The 12,889-nt window shown below is 43.8% G+C and overlaps 1 protein-coding gene across 1 annotated transcript in view; it reads right to left on the reverse strand.

Annotated features, from left to right (window-relative positions):
- The window catches only part of LDLRAD4 (low density lipoprotein receptor class A domain containing 4), a 331,135-nt gene extending 324,824 nt beyond the window's left edge, over nt 1-6,311 (reverse strand). The window contains exon 1 of the mRNA XM_042463141.1: nt 6,201-6,311. The gene's annotated coding sequence lies outside the window, so the exon portion shown is untranslated. The remainder of the gene's footprint in view (nt 1-6,200) is intronic.
- Between the last annotated feature and the right edge of the window lie 6,578 nt (nt 6,312-12,889).

A 12,889-nucleotide genomic window follows, 5' to 3' on the forward strand; every position in this document is an offset into this window, starting at 1 on the left:
CTCCTTCTCAGTGCCCCCACCATCCTTTGCCTTCCTCTCCAGCTGGTCCTCCTCGCGCAGCCTCAGTGCCTCCATGGAGCAGCCCAGCTCCCTAGGCGAGGGGCACAGCAGTAGCCCAGAGTTGGGCCAGGTCAAGCAGCAGAGCTTCGGGGAGCTCCACTCTTTCTTTGAGGCTCACTGCGCCTCAACCAGAGGTGTTGGGGGCTGCCAGGGGCCAGAGTCGGACACGAAAAATGGCTGCCAGCCCTGCAATGGGGTGCTCCAGCTGGTCATCCCACAGCTGACCATCACCCCCGAGGAGTAAGAAGGAGAGGAGGGAGAGGCACAGAGGAGCCCGACTGGCTTGCTCGAAGGTGGCAGGGGCAGGGAAGAAACCCACCAGATACTCCACGGAGGAAGGGATGGCAAGGGAAACCCACCTCCACCCATGGGTCCCTTGCCCCCCAAACTTGGTCCTCCTTCTCCAGGACATGCCCTCCATTTCAGCCTTCTGTTCATTTCAGCCTTCTGTAGCATGTTCCTCTTACCCCCCCCCCCCCCCCCACACACACAGGCTTGTCAAAAGTCCGGCTGTCGCATACGTCACGGATGATTGACATGCATTTTGAAGCAGTTCAACTAGTGGAGACAACAACCATGCCAAAAAAGAAGCGATTACATTGGGGTAAGAAAAAAAAACGCTTTCATAGTGGGAACCAGGGACCTTTTGGAATCGATTTCCAACACGAAGCAAGGGCAAATCAGGAATCGATTTAAACTGCAAATGAGAATGAGCCCATACTCTGCAATTACTCTCTTGAATGGCAAGGCCAATTCCTGCTAATATATATGCAGCTCAGGTCATTTTTAAAAGGAAAAATTGGGACACATACAGATATTGGCAGTCATGGCAATCATACAGCACTCAGAATGTCTAAAAATCCCACTACCTTCTTGAATTAAAAAAAAAAACACTACTACGTATATACAATGGAACACCATAAGCCAAATATGAATAGCTTAGGAAACACTGGTGAATCCAACCTGTGGCAATTGAATACTGAACTGAAGACAATTAAGTGATAGACCCAAAATTTATATTTTGCTATACACAGTTACAGCATACTGGATATTAACAGAGTTACTTACATGTGAAGCAGCAGCAGAGTCATTTGTAAAAGATATTACAGTCGGCCCTTCTTATACACGGATTTTTTATACACGGATTCAAGCATACACGGTTTGAAAATGTTCCAAAAAAGTATAAATTTACCTTGATTTTCCATTTTTATAAGGGACACCATTTTGCTATGTCATTATATTTAATGGGACTTGAGCATACACGGATTTTGTTATACACGGGGGATCTTGGAACCAAACCCCAGCATATAACAAGGGTCCACTGTACAGACCAGAAGGCATTTGCTTTAAGTAACACACTTTTCTTACCCCTTGTGAAAGAAAGCCAACCACAAACAACCATGAAAACAAGTTCTCTTTGGCTTACTTTTCATTACATTAACCAAGCACCACTCTGCAAGACTTTCTTATTGCTACAGTGCAGCCATAACAGCCACCTTATAATGAAAACCAGAAAAGCTAGGCCCTGCCATTTTCATGTCCAATTCTTTGAATTTTCCCTTCATGGTGAAGGGAAAATTTTGGTTAGTGGAGCACAAGATGTGGGACAAGGATTATGCTCTTGGTCATTTTGGGCATGGAAAATATAAAACACCAATACAAATCTGAAAGAGATACATCAAATGTAAGATGCCGTTTATCTCAGAAATTTAGCACCTCGTCAATCTGTCAAGCAAGGAGATTATTCTTAGAAATAGCCATTAGTGGGGTAAAGTGAAAGAATCTTTAAGAATGTTTACAGTGAGAAAATGGATTCTTAAGAACTGTATTGGCATCAGATTTAAAAAACAACAACACACAGCTGCTATTGTTGGGTGCCAATACCAAAAAGAATAGTCATACAGACCAAGCACAGAGTACTTGCCCAAACCCCTCTCAACAAGATGTTGCTAAAAGTAGCATGCAGAAGCTATGCTACTCTTAAGACTCAAATCCTGTGATCTTGGAACTGCCATATGAACAAGTGGCAATCTCTCTATACAGAACTCTTACAGTTCCAGTCTGGACTAGGAGATCTAATCTCAGTTTACACCTCCCAACCTCTCCTATCTGATGCAGAGATTTCTGCAGTGTCTCCTCTACAGAGCCAAACACCCAACTGAAGAGGACCAAAAGATGTATGGTGGTAAGTAATGAGGGAGATCATATGGGTCTCCTCTACAGAGCCAAACCCACAAAGGAAGAAGGGGGGTTGGGTTCCTGAAGTACTGGATATCTAGGTTTCTGAAGTAACTTTGTTGGTCAAGTATCCTCACCCAAAAACTGCAGCTAAGGCATATGATTCTGGGGTAATTTACGCAGATGTAAAAACCTAGTATGCATGCATGTACTCACATGCAACATTTAAGCAATGAGCATATGATAAAACTGAGACACATCTCAAACACTTTTCAAAAACTCAATGCTATAGCCTATACAAGCTGATTTGACTAAGCAATACACAAAAGTCATTCCTGAGATCTAAAAACTATTGATAAAACATTATAGTAATAAACTCTCACAGCAATTAGCTAAGCTGCTGCTATATCAAAGAACATTAACAGATTTGTTAACCACTGAAGAAATTAACCTATTCACAAGTAAATATCCCAGCTGGTGGAGGGGGTGTGAGTTAGTGAGTTAGTGTTGGATATTTGGGATCCGCCAAACTTGGTGAGCTGGAACTCTTATCATAGAATCACAGAATCATAGAGTTAGAAGAGACCACAAGGGCCATCCAGTCTAACTTCCTGCCATGCAGGAATTCATAATCAAAGCACCCCTGACAGAAATCCAGCCTCCAAAAAAAGAAGCTCACCACGCTCCAAAGAAGTGTGTTCCACTGTCGAATAGCTCTTATTGTCAAAAGGTTCTTCCTAATGTTGAGGTGGAATCTCTCTTCCTGTAGTTTGAATCCGTTGCTCTGGGTCCTGTTCTCTGGAACTGCAGAAAATACTTAAAAGGGGCTCTCATATCACCTCTTAATCTTCTCTTTTCCAGGCTAAACATACCCAGCTCCCTAAGTCACTCTTTATAGGGCATGATTTCCAGATGTGTCACCATTCTGGCTGCCCTCCTCTGGACATGCTCCAACTTGTCAACATCCTTTTTGAACTGTGTTGCCCAGAACTGGACATAATATTGTAGGTGAGGTCTGACCAAAACAGAATATAATGGGACTATCACCTGAACATAGTATGAGTATGAACATAGCTAGTAATGTAATACCTATGAGACCACTGATCAAGAACAAGGAGCTGAATATAGGTCAAAGTACAAACTACAGTATTTAGCAGCATCTTTTCATACATACAAGCAAGTGGGGTATTTTTCACTTAAGATGGTGCCACAACAGAATCTCACAGCCAGTAACTCAATACTTTGTGCTGAAAACACCAGCACAGATATAGACGTCCAGAACATTTTGTCACTATTTCAGCTGGCAATGAAGTAGGGACATTCACCAGTTTTAATATATGTCATCTCCCATAATGTCCTGCCCAAGAAACTATCGCCTTTATTTCTAGCAATAGGGAAGCCGCAATATTTACACACTTCCTAGTAGCTGCAAAACAATTGTGCCATTAGCAAAGAACCATAGTTAGTTAGCAAAGGAGCAAACTGAATATAAAGCTTCAGTTAAACAGATCAAGGCTCCAATCCAAAGCCCCTTTACTTGGGAGTGTCAATGAATGGGACTTACCTCTGGGTAGATATGTATAGGATCACATTCAGAGAGTCACTTGGAAATGCGAGACTATTAAAATGTCATCCCAGAACAATAAAAAAAACATTGCTAATTAAAAAAATACTTTTTCTGAAAGCCGGTCTCTTCATTACTCAGATATTCAGCTACAGGCAGTCATAACTTTTAAGCTGCAGCCCTATGTACCTTATCTCCGCATAAGGTACAGTGAATGCAGTACTTCTGAATAAATACACACAGGATTGGACTATCACACTATTAAATACCAAATAACTCCCCATCTTCCTTGACTTAAGTCACCCAAGACACTTTCTGCATTTTTATTTCTCCACCATCTCCTTCAGGTAAATTATTCATTCTACACACAGAAAGTGAGAGAGAACAAGCAAAAGTGACAGCAGGCATTTTAAAATAGTAACATTTTACAACACTTAATGCTCCTTTGGTACCACATTAAATTACTGAATGAGTAACTGCATAATTAGCACAATTTGCACACTATGAAGACACACATTTTAAAAAAAAATCTAAGCCTTAACAGGTCAAAGCTTGAAAGAGGCATGCATAAGTTTGTAAGTATTTTGCTATCAAATCAACTTTCTTATCTCGGCCCATTAGAAAAAAACAATTCTGTGCTCAGCATCAATCCAAAATGATCTGTATCCACATATATTAAATATACATCTACTGTATTACATGAATTCATCTTCTGATTCAACCCATAACGCATCCCTGAATCTATAGCTAATGCAAGATAGGAGATTATAAAAGGAAAAGTTATCTTTAATGTGTGAAAAAGGACAAGCACTTTCTGTAGGCACTGACTTCCCAAAAGGCCAGACAGCAGGGGATGCTTCCTGCTAACTCCTATCAAAGCTGCATCCATGATTCTGTATAGTTTACAGATACCTCTGCGAAAGCCTCTTAAGTAAGACAGCTCTAGAGTACCCAGCAGTCTGGTGCATCAAAGTGTAAAACATAGCCATCCCCAAGAAGAGGATATCTGCATATATACAGGGTGTGTGTGTGTGTCTGTGTGTGTATTAATAACTGGAAGGAGATGCTTCAAACCTGCCTTTTCTTCTAAATTGTAGAGAATGTTGCTCTTGTTAAATGGTCCTGTTTGAAATGACACAAAGCATGAGCTCCCATTCTCTCTAAGCCCCAACTCAAACAGTCTTCTAGTTGCCAGCCCAGCTTCTTTAAAACAGGGGCACAGACCAGAAAGAGGAATGACACTTTCCCACCACACTCTCAATAAAAAGACCTGATCCAGACAAACAAGACAAACTATCCCAAAGCCCCATCTGATGTGACAAAAAGACTCATGGTGGTAGAATTCAAAGACAAAGCTGTGCCAAGTCTGGAAAATCAGGATGCCAAGGGATCTAGTAGCATCTTGGAGAGTAAGTGAAAGAAAGAAACTGGAGCAGGAGCTTTCGGGGACTTGAGCCTAGTTCCTCAGATGCCTTTGGTGGAGTGGAAAGCCCTGGGACAGACCCACCAAAGGCATCTGAGGAACTAGGCTCAAGTCCCTGAAAGCTCCCCCAAATGCTTCTGAGGAAGTGGGCTCTGGACTCTGAAAGATCCCTTTGCATCCTGATTTCCCCGACTAATACCACTAATAAAGCCTTTGAATTCTATCCGCATGAGTCTTTTCCTTACTCTTGATGGGCTCTTGAGGTAGTTTGCCTGTGTCTGCATCTGCAGTCCCCAAGGGGCTCCCAACATACATCAATACATACAGACTCATCGACATTCAGGAGGAGGAGGAGGAGGAGGTCAGGAGGGTGAACTAGTTGCAAAGGGGGGGGGGGCTGCTCAGGGAAGAGAAATGCCAGTGGGGGGGGGTCCCTGGTGGCCTTTCCCACCCGTGGATTTGGCCCCCCTCCTTCCTTCCCCAAAGAAGAGGAAATAGGCTCTAGTCCCTGAAAGCTCCCCCAAATGCATCTGAGGAAGTGGGCTCAGGGCTCTGAAAGTCACTGACTTGTCTCTTGGAGAGGAGCCTTTGGGGGTCCAGCCTCTCCCAAGGGGGGGGCCTTTGGGGGGGAAGTCTGCCCCCCCCCCCAATCCCCAGGGCCCCCTTCTTCGCCTGGAAGAAGCCCAGAGACACAAAGGCGGAGGGAGGCCACCGAGGAGGGAAGCGCCTCTCCCTTTCCCTCCACCCACAGAGACCTTCAATTTGGGCCTCCCTGAGTCCCCTCTTCCCCAGGCGCTGAAGTTCGGGACTGTCTGGGTCTCCTTCCTCCTCCTCCTCCTTCTCTCCCTCCCGCTTTCTTCTCTTTGGCTCCCTCCGAAAGGCGTCTCCTGGAGGAGAGGCAGGAGGCCAGGCTCAGGAGGAGGAGGAGGGTCAGCCGGGGCGCCTCCAAAGACAGACCCAGGAGGACTCACTCACCTGGTTTCCCTGCAAGCCCTCCATCTCTTCGGGGCGGCTGGGGCTTCCCCCTCCTTCCCTTGCCAGCCTCTTCTTCCCCAGCCTCCTCCTCCTCCTCCTCCTGGGCTCCCCCTCTCGAGTCCCACTCCTTCCTGGCTTTGCCTTTTCCCCTTGCCTTGCCTTCCTCCTCCCTCCTCGTCTGGCTCTCCGTCACAGCAGCCCCAGACAGAGACACCCAGACGGCCAGACGGCGCTTGGCCAGGCGGCAGAGGCAGAGGCAGCAGAGGCTGGCATTGCTAGGCGACACTGACCCCTGCAGGGCTGGATGGGCCAAAGGCCCCGGAGAGGGAGGCCATCCCCCCCAGTGGCCTCCCTGGGCTTGGGGTCACCATCCCTTACAACATTTTAAAGAGATACAGGCAAAGGCCACAATGTTTCTGCCCCAATACAGGGGTTTCTGCTCATTCAAAGATATATAGGGGTTTTAGTACTATTTTTTTTGTACTCATTCAGAGATACAGGCTGCCTCCACATTGCACAAATAATCCGTTTTGAGACCGCTATAACCGCCACGGTTCAAGGCTATGGAAACCTGGGCATGGCGGTTTGTAGTGGCACCAGAGCTTCCCTTGCCGCACCTTAACTCAAAAGTAGAAGTTGGTGGTCGCCTGAGCTTTTGTAGACTTGAGCTGACTTCCTCAGATGCATTTGGTGGAGTGGAAAGCTCTGTCCTACAGCTCTGTCCCTGGGCTTTCCATTCCACCAAATGCATCTGAGGAAGGAGGCCAAGGTGACCAGGCATCCTCCTTTGCCAGGGCATGCCCTCCATTTCCACCTTCTCTCCAGGGGGAATGTCAAAATGTCCTCCATTTGGAGCACGACTAAAAAGCATGGAACTCATGCTGCCAACTTCTAGCTTTCCTTTAGTCTCAAAAGTGTGGCAAGATCCCTTTGCATACTTCTGCACTAATGTTACTCATCCATCATAGTTCCCGTATCTGACCTGAATGTAATGGCAACTAGCAACATTAAAATTAGATCTTTAAAATGACAACACCATACACACAGCTTAAATGCATTTATGTGGACTTAGTTCCACGTGGTTAGAGTGAAAATTTGGCAAGATCTGATGTTTTAAAGGAAATGTTAAGAACCTTAACATTCTTTTAAAATATTAAATTTTAATGTTTGTAAAAAACCCCAAAAACCAGGGGGCTCTCCTCCTTTCTCCTCCCACTGAGCCTCACTTCACTCCTCTCTCTCTCTCTCTTCAGTGTTTTAAAGGGACACAGGCGAAGGCCACGGCCCATTTCTGCCAGTAGGCAGATGTTTGGGGAGCACTGGTGTCAGCCCCTTTTTAGGGTGTCACCTAGTGATGCCCCTGCTTTAACCACTATGCTTCAATGCTATAGAATGCTGGAGTTTGTCATTTTGTGAGCTATTTAGCCTTCTCTATCACAGAGCTCTGCTGCCACAACAAAATTACTGTGGGCTCTTGGTATCCGTTGGGGTTTGGTTCCAGGATTCCCTGTGGATACCAAAATTCATGGATGCTCAAGTCCCATTAAATACAGTGGTGTGGTCAAATTGTGTCCCTTATATAAAACTGCAAAACCAAGGTTTGCTTTTGGGAATTTACCATTTTTGAAATATTTTCAAATTATTTGTGGATGGTTGACATCCATAGATAAAGAATCCATGGATACAAAGGGCCAAATGTACAAATTACAAATCCCAGGATTCCATAGTTTAGAACCATGGCAGTTAAAGCAGTGCCAAGTTATATTAAATCTGCAGCTCATTAATTCTCAGAGGAGAAATCTTCCCATCCTGTGAAAGAAGGAGCAGAGGTGGAGTTTGTGATGCATGCAGGGCCTCCATTCACAGCTCAAAATATTTTGCTACCAGAGCAGCAAATGGTGACCTGTCACTCCTCCAAGTCATGATGCATAATAACACTCACAAATATTCAGTCAGTTTTTAAAGTTATTTTATTAGAATGATATCTGCTTTAATAGATGTGCTTTTTAAAAAATTGCTTTCATGTCAGTTGTGTTTTACCATACAGTAAATGGTTTATGCCTGTATCCAGACCAAAAGAAAAGAAAAAGAAGTGATTGCCTTAAGCCCTTATCAGATGAGTGTGGAACTGGGGGTTTTGCGCACTGGGTGGTTCGAATTTGCGTTATTTCGCACAATACCATCATACCAACATTCGAATGGCCCAATCCGCACTCACGTGAATGCGCGAGCTGCCGAACTGAATGCGTACTGGCTCCTCTTTTTGGAGCGTGTTGGCCAGTGCGCTGATAAGGGGATTGGCGATATCCTGGATTGGGGCTCTGTTCGATCTCAGTGCGAATGGGTCTGGTGTGACTACCCAGTCCTGAATTCCATCGCAAGACCCCCAGATTCCAATTTTTACTTCCGGTGGGTCTTTCCTCTTGCCGGTTCCAGGGAAGGGAGGCGGGGGGGGCGGTTCCAGCAGCCTCCTCCTCCTCCTCCCGGCTTGAGAGGCATCCCTGGCTGCATCCCAGGCAGGGAAGAGGCGCGGGGGGCAATGGGAATCGTGATTCCAGCAGCCTCCTCCTCCTCCTCCCGGCTTGGGAACCAGCCTAGGCTGCCTCTCAAGCCGGGAGGAGGAGGAGGAGGCCGTTGGAACGGCGGCGATCGCCGCGATTCTAGCGGCCCCGCGCCTGTTCCCTGCCTGGGATGCAGCCCAGGCTGGATCCCAAGCCGGGAGGAGGAGGAGGAACTCTTAATCAAAGCATCCCCATTTACTTAGATGGCCATCCAGCCTCTTTGACAGCCGCTGGAACTGCTCCTTCCCCCCCCCCCAGAATACATACTCACACACTCACACACACACACACACACACACACACGTAGAACCGGGCATTGCTAATTTGTTGCAAGGGAAGGTCATGGTAACATTAAAACCAAGCAGGAATGTAGAGAGGAAACAGTAATGGGTACGTTGTATCGCAATTGTTAATGTGCATGAGCTGGCTCTCCAGCTGTTTACCGGGCTGTCATGACGGGACCTCCCCTTTCACCCCGGAAGCGTTTAAGGTCGCAACCCATGCAGGGCACCACTGAGCATGTGCGAGGCGGCCGATACGAATCGGCCAATCCTCATGTTGAGCACCGGTGTGACAAAACATTCTGCACTGATTGCACTTTGCGCGAATGCAGATTGGCCAATTTGAATCCTGCCAATGCGGAAGGACTCCCAGGTATGACAGTACTTTGCGAAATAACGCGAATTCGAATCGCCCAGTGCAGAAGACCCCCAGTTCCACACTCATCTGATAAGGGCTAGTATCTGGATTTTTTTTCTGACCCCAATCTTAATTCCAATTCCAATTAAAATTCCACTGTTAGCCATGTCCATAGTATTCAAACACCGAGAGCCAGAAAACACATATTTACATGAAAGGAAACCTTTGTTTTTGAGTAGCTGCCAGATTTCTTTGCATTTTTTTTATTAGAAACACAAATGCAATAGGTTTATTGATGTAACTTTTTTTATTCCAGCCATTTTAGGTCTTTTAAGAAAACACATTAATACAACTTAAATGGCAGGTGATCCAGATTCAGTGACATTGTTTACAGCTCTTCAGGTGACAATGTTGTAAAATGTCTACCTTGTAAATCTAGTTCTGTGTGTTTATGTTATTCAGGAGGGTTCTGTTAATGTGATTTTCTGGCGTGTTTTTTATTTGTTTACTTATTTTATTTATTTTTAAAATCCTCAAGAGCTGCTTGAATCCTAATTTTAGGAGGATGGCAGCATATGAAATAAACAAACAAAAATTGATCTCCTTGCGCAAAATCTACTGCCTGAGGTGGCCAACCTTGCTTTGCTTAATGGTAGGACCAACTCTGTTTTCATGTCACCAATGCTGTTGATGGCCCATGTCATGGTGCCATCCCCCTTTAAAAATTTTCCAGGACATTGCATGTACAGGATGCAATCCTCTACACATTTACTCATAATAAAATCCAATCCATTAAACTCCTTAACACATAAAGTCCATCTTGTGCCAACTTTACTATGCTTTACTGACTGTCTTCAGACAGTTGCTTCCACATGTTCTCCGAATGTGCAGAAGGAAGAGTGAGCTCACATGCATTGTCACACTTGTCCTGGCTCCCTCTAGCTGCCACTTCAGAATTTAGTGTTTTGAGTGGAAGGGTTGGAAATTGTATCTCAGGTGGAAGGTTTGAAAGTGGTGTCTTCACATGGTCATATTCACAGCTTCCACAGTAGCCTCTGGATTTCAACACACTTTCAGGTAGTTTTCACTGTTTTCCCTGTGCCATTCATACAAGCAGCAACACATCAGCACTAATGGACACTAACAGATCTGAAAGACCTGTGTCACCTCACCCAGCCTTTTGAAAATTTGGGGCAAAGGACACGATTTTCTCTTTCTGGATCCTATTACAGTCTTTCCCACTCTCACAATTGTGTAAATATACTTTGTACCTAAGGCCTTTCATCCAAAGAAGTGGGTTTATATCCACTTTATATCCATCATGCAAAAAAAAAAAAAAAATTAAAAGTCTTAAAAGTGCTGCCACTTTTTTTTTAATCCCTTTCCCTTCCTCCTTTTTATATCAGCTGTGATCACCCTTGATAACTTTGCCTTTGTTTGGATGCCTAAACAAAATTGCCAAATGTTCAGCTGAAATGTAAAGTTAATCCCACTTCTGTCCTACGCTCCAGTCTGTCTGCACACATCTTCAAGCAGCAAGAACTGACAAAGGTCCTCTGCTGTCTACATATGATCTGTGTTTATCACAATCATACATTTCTCATCAGGTTCATAGCCTGGGAAAAGGTGATTATCTAAGCCAGTGCTGCTCAAACTGTTGGTCTCTGGACCAGTTCCAGCCCCCAAGCCATTGGTTACAAGTTCCTGGAGAATTTCCAAAAAACAAAGAAACAGTTGTATTCAATGGTTACAAACACGCTATCAGTCCCTGACCCACTGCCGGTCCCCCATATCAGCTAGCCTTAGCAGCTCTGGTCTAAAGCGCATCAGCAATCTGCAAGCATAGGGAAGCGTCTTCAATATTGATAGTCCAAGACCTTGAGCTAACCATATATATTAATCAGCCTCAGAGAAAAGAAAGAGGCCTACAGACATTTCTATGTATGCAAAATAAATATAACATACATTTTACTTTTTGGGTTGAAACTGTCCCAGAAACTTCCAGATAGTACAGCAAATCCTTGGCCAAACACACATTTTATACTTTTCCAAGCTCTGAAGTAGCGTATAGTTTGCAGAAACTATTACAAACATTTGAAGAAGAATGGGATATATTGATAATTTATTTTTAAAAGGAATGGGGTAATTTCACACTTTTCCAAGTTTTGAAATAGTGTATACTTTGCAAAAACCATTACGAACATTTGAAGAAGAATGGGATGTATTGATAATTTATTTTAAAAAGGAATGGGGCAATGAATTTGTAATTGGTTTAGATTAAGAAACAAGAATAGGTAGATATTGTTGATGAAAGATACATATAGTTTGGAGCTACAAAAACAATGTAACAATACTTTAGAAGTATTAAAAATTTCCCAGAACACCAGCACTAGAAAGAGAACCTAGGAATCTTTGCTTGTCATTATTGTAATGTTTATGTATTTGTATCAGTGTTAGGTATGTTACATGTTGTTATATGTGTGTATATATATGTATTTTGTGATGTGTTTTAAACCTGCCCTGGTGGCGCAGTGGTTAAATGTCATGCCACTCACTCACAGCCGCGAGGTTGTGAGTCCGATCCAAGGCAGGGCTCCAGGTTCAACTCAGCCTGGCATCCTTCCATCAGTTGCTAAAATGAATACACAGCTTGTTGGGGGCAATTAGCTTACACATTGTAAACCACTTAGGGAGTGCTTAAGTGCACTGATAAGCCGTATAGAAATGTACTTGCTATTATTGCTATAAATAAAATTCAACTAAAAAAAGGAAACGAAATAGTATATAGTTTAATAATCAGTGTCCATATAGCACTGGCCTTCTAAATGTTGTAATTGTTTCTTGAAGTCTCCCAAACGGAAATGAGGTCCAGTCACACCCTAGTATGCACTACAAAAATCTTACCTCATAAATTATCAATGCCTTTAAATGTTGCATAGAAGTTATTGTTAGATATACATAACCAGCTCTGGAGAAAAAAGTCACAGGTCTTGCCAAGCCATTCATAGTCCTGTCTTAATCTCGCATCTCCAGCTGAGGGCATGTGTGCACTGCTGAAGGAATTTGTTTCCAGATTTGTTGTCATTACTTGTATTTACCTCAGAAAGAGACAGCCAAGAACTGAAATTACATCCTGCCTGCATCCTAACATTCAGATTATTCGCCATCAACTGTTGTCACATAAGATTCACAAATGCAGGGTTGCATGGAACTCCTGGGAAAATTCAGATCGTTAAGAAACTTTGATTATTGAGATGGGCCTGAGGAAAGTTCTGCTATTTGTCTTCAAAAGGCAGAAAAAGATACCCGGCTGCAGCTTTTAATTTCAGCTGAATTCCTGTCTTCCTTGCTTTCTAAAATTTTCATAAACAACTGTATTACTAATTTCTCAGTTCTTAAACTGGCTTTTACCATTTTACCATCTATATTTGTTTTACCATCTATCTATCTATCTATCTATCTATCTATCTATCTATCTATCTATCTATC

This window comes from Sceloporus undulatus, chromosome 4, assembly GCF_019175285.1.
Source record: "Sceloporus undulatus isolate JIND9_A2432 ecotype Alabama chromosome 4, SceUnd_v1.1, whole genome shotgun sequence".
Taxonomy (NCBI): domain Eukaryota; kingdom Metazoa; phylum Chordata; class Lepidosauria; order Squamata; family Phrynosomatidae; genus Sceloporus; species Sceloporus undulatus.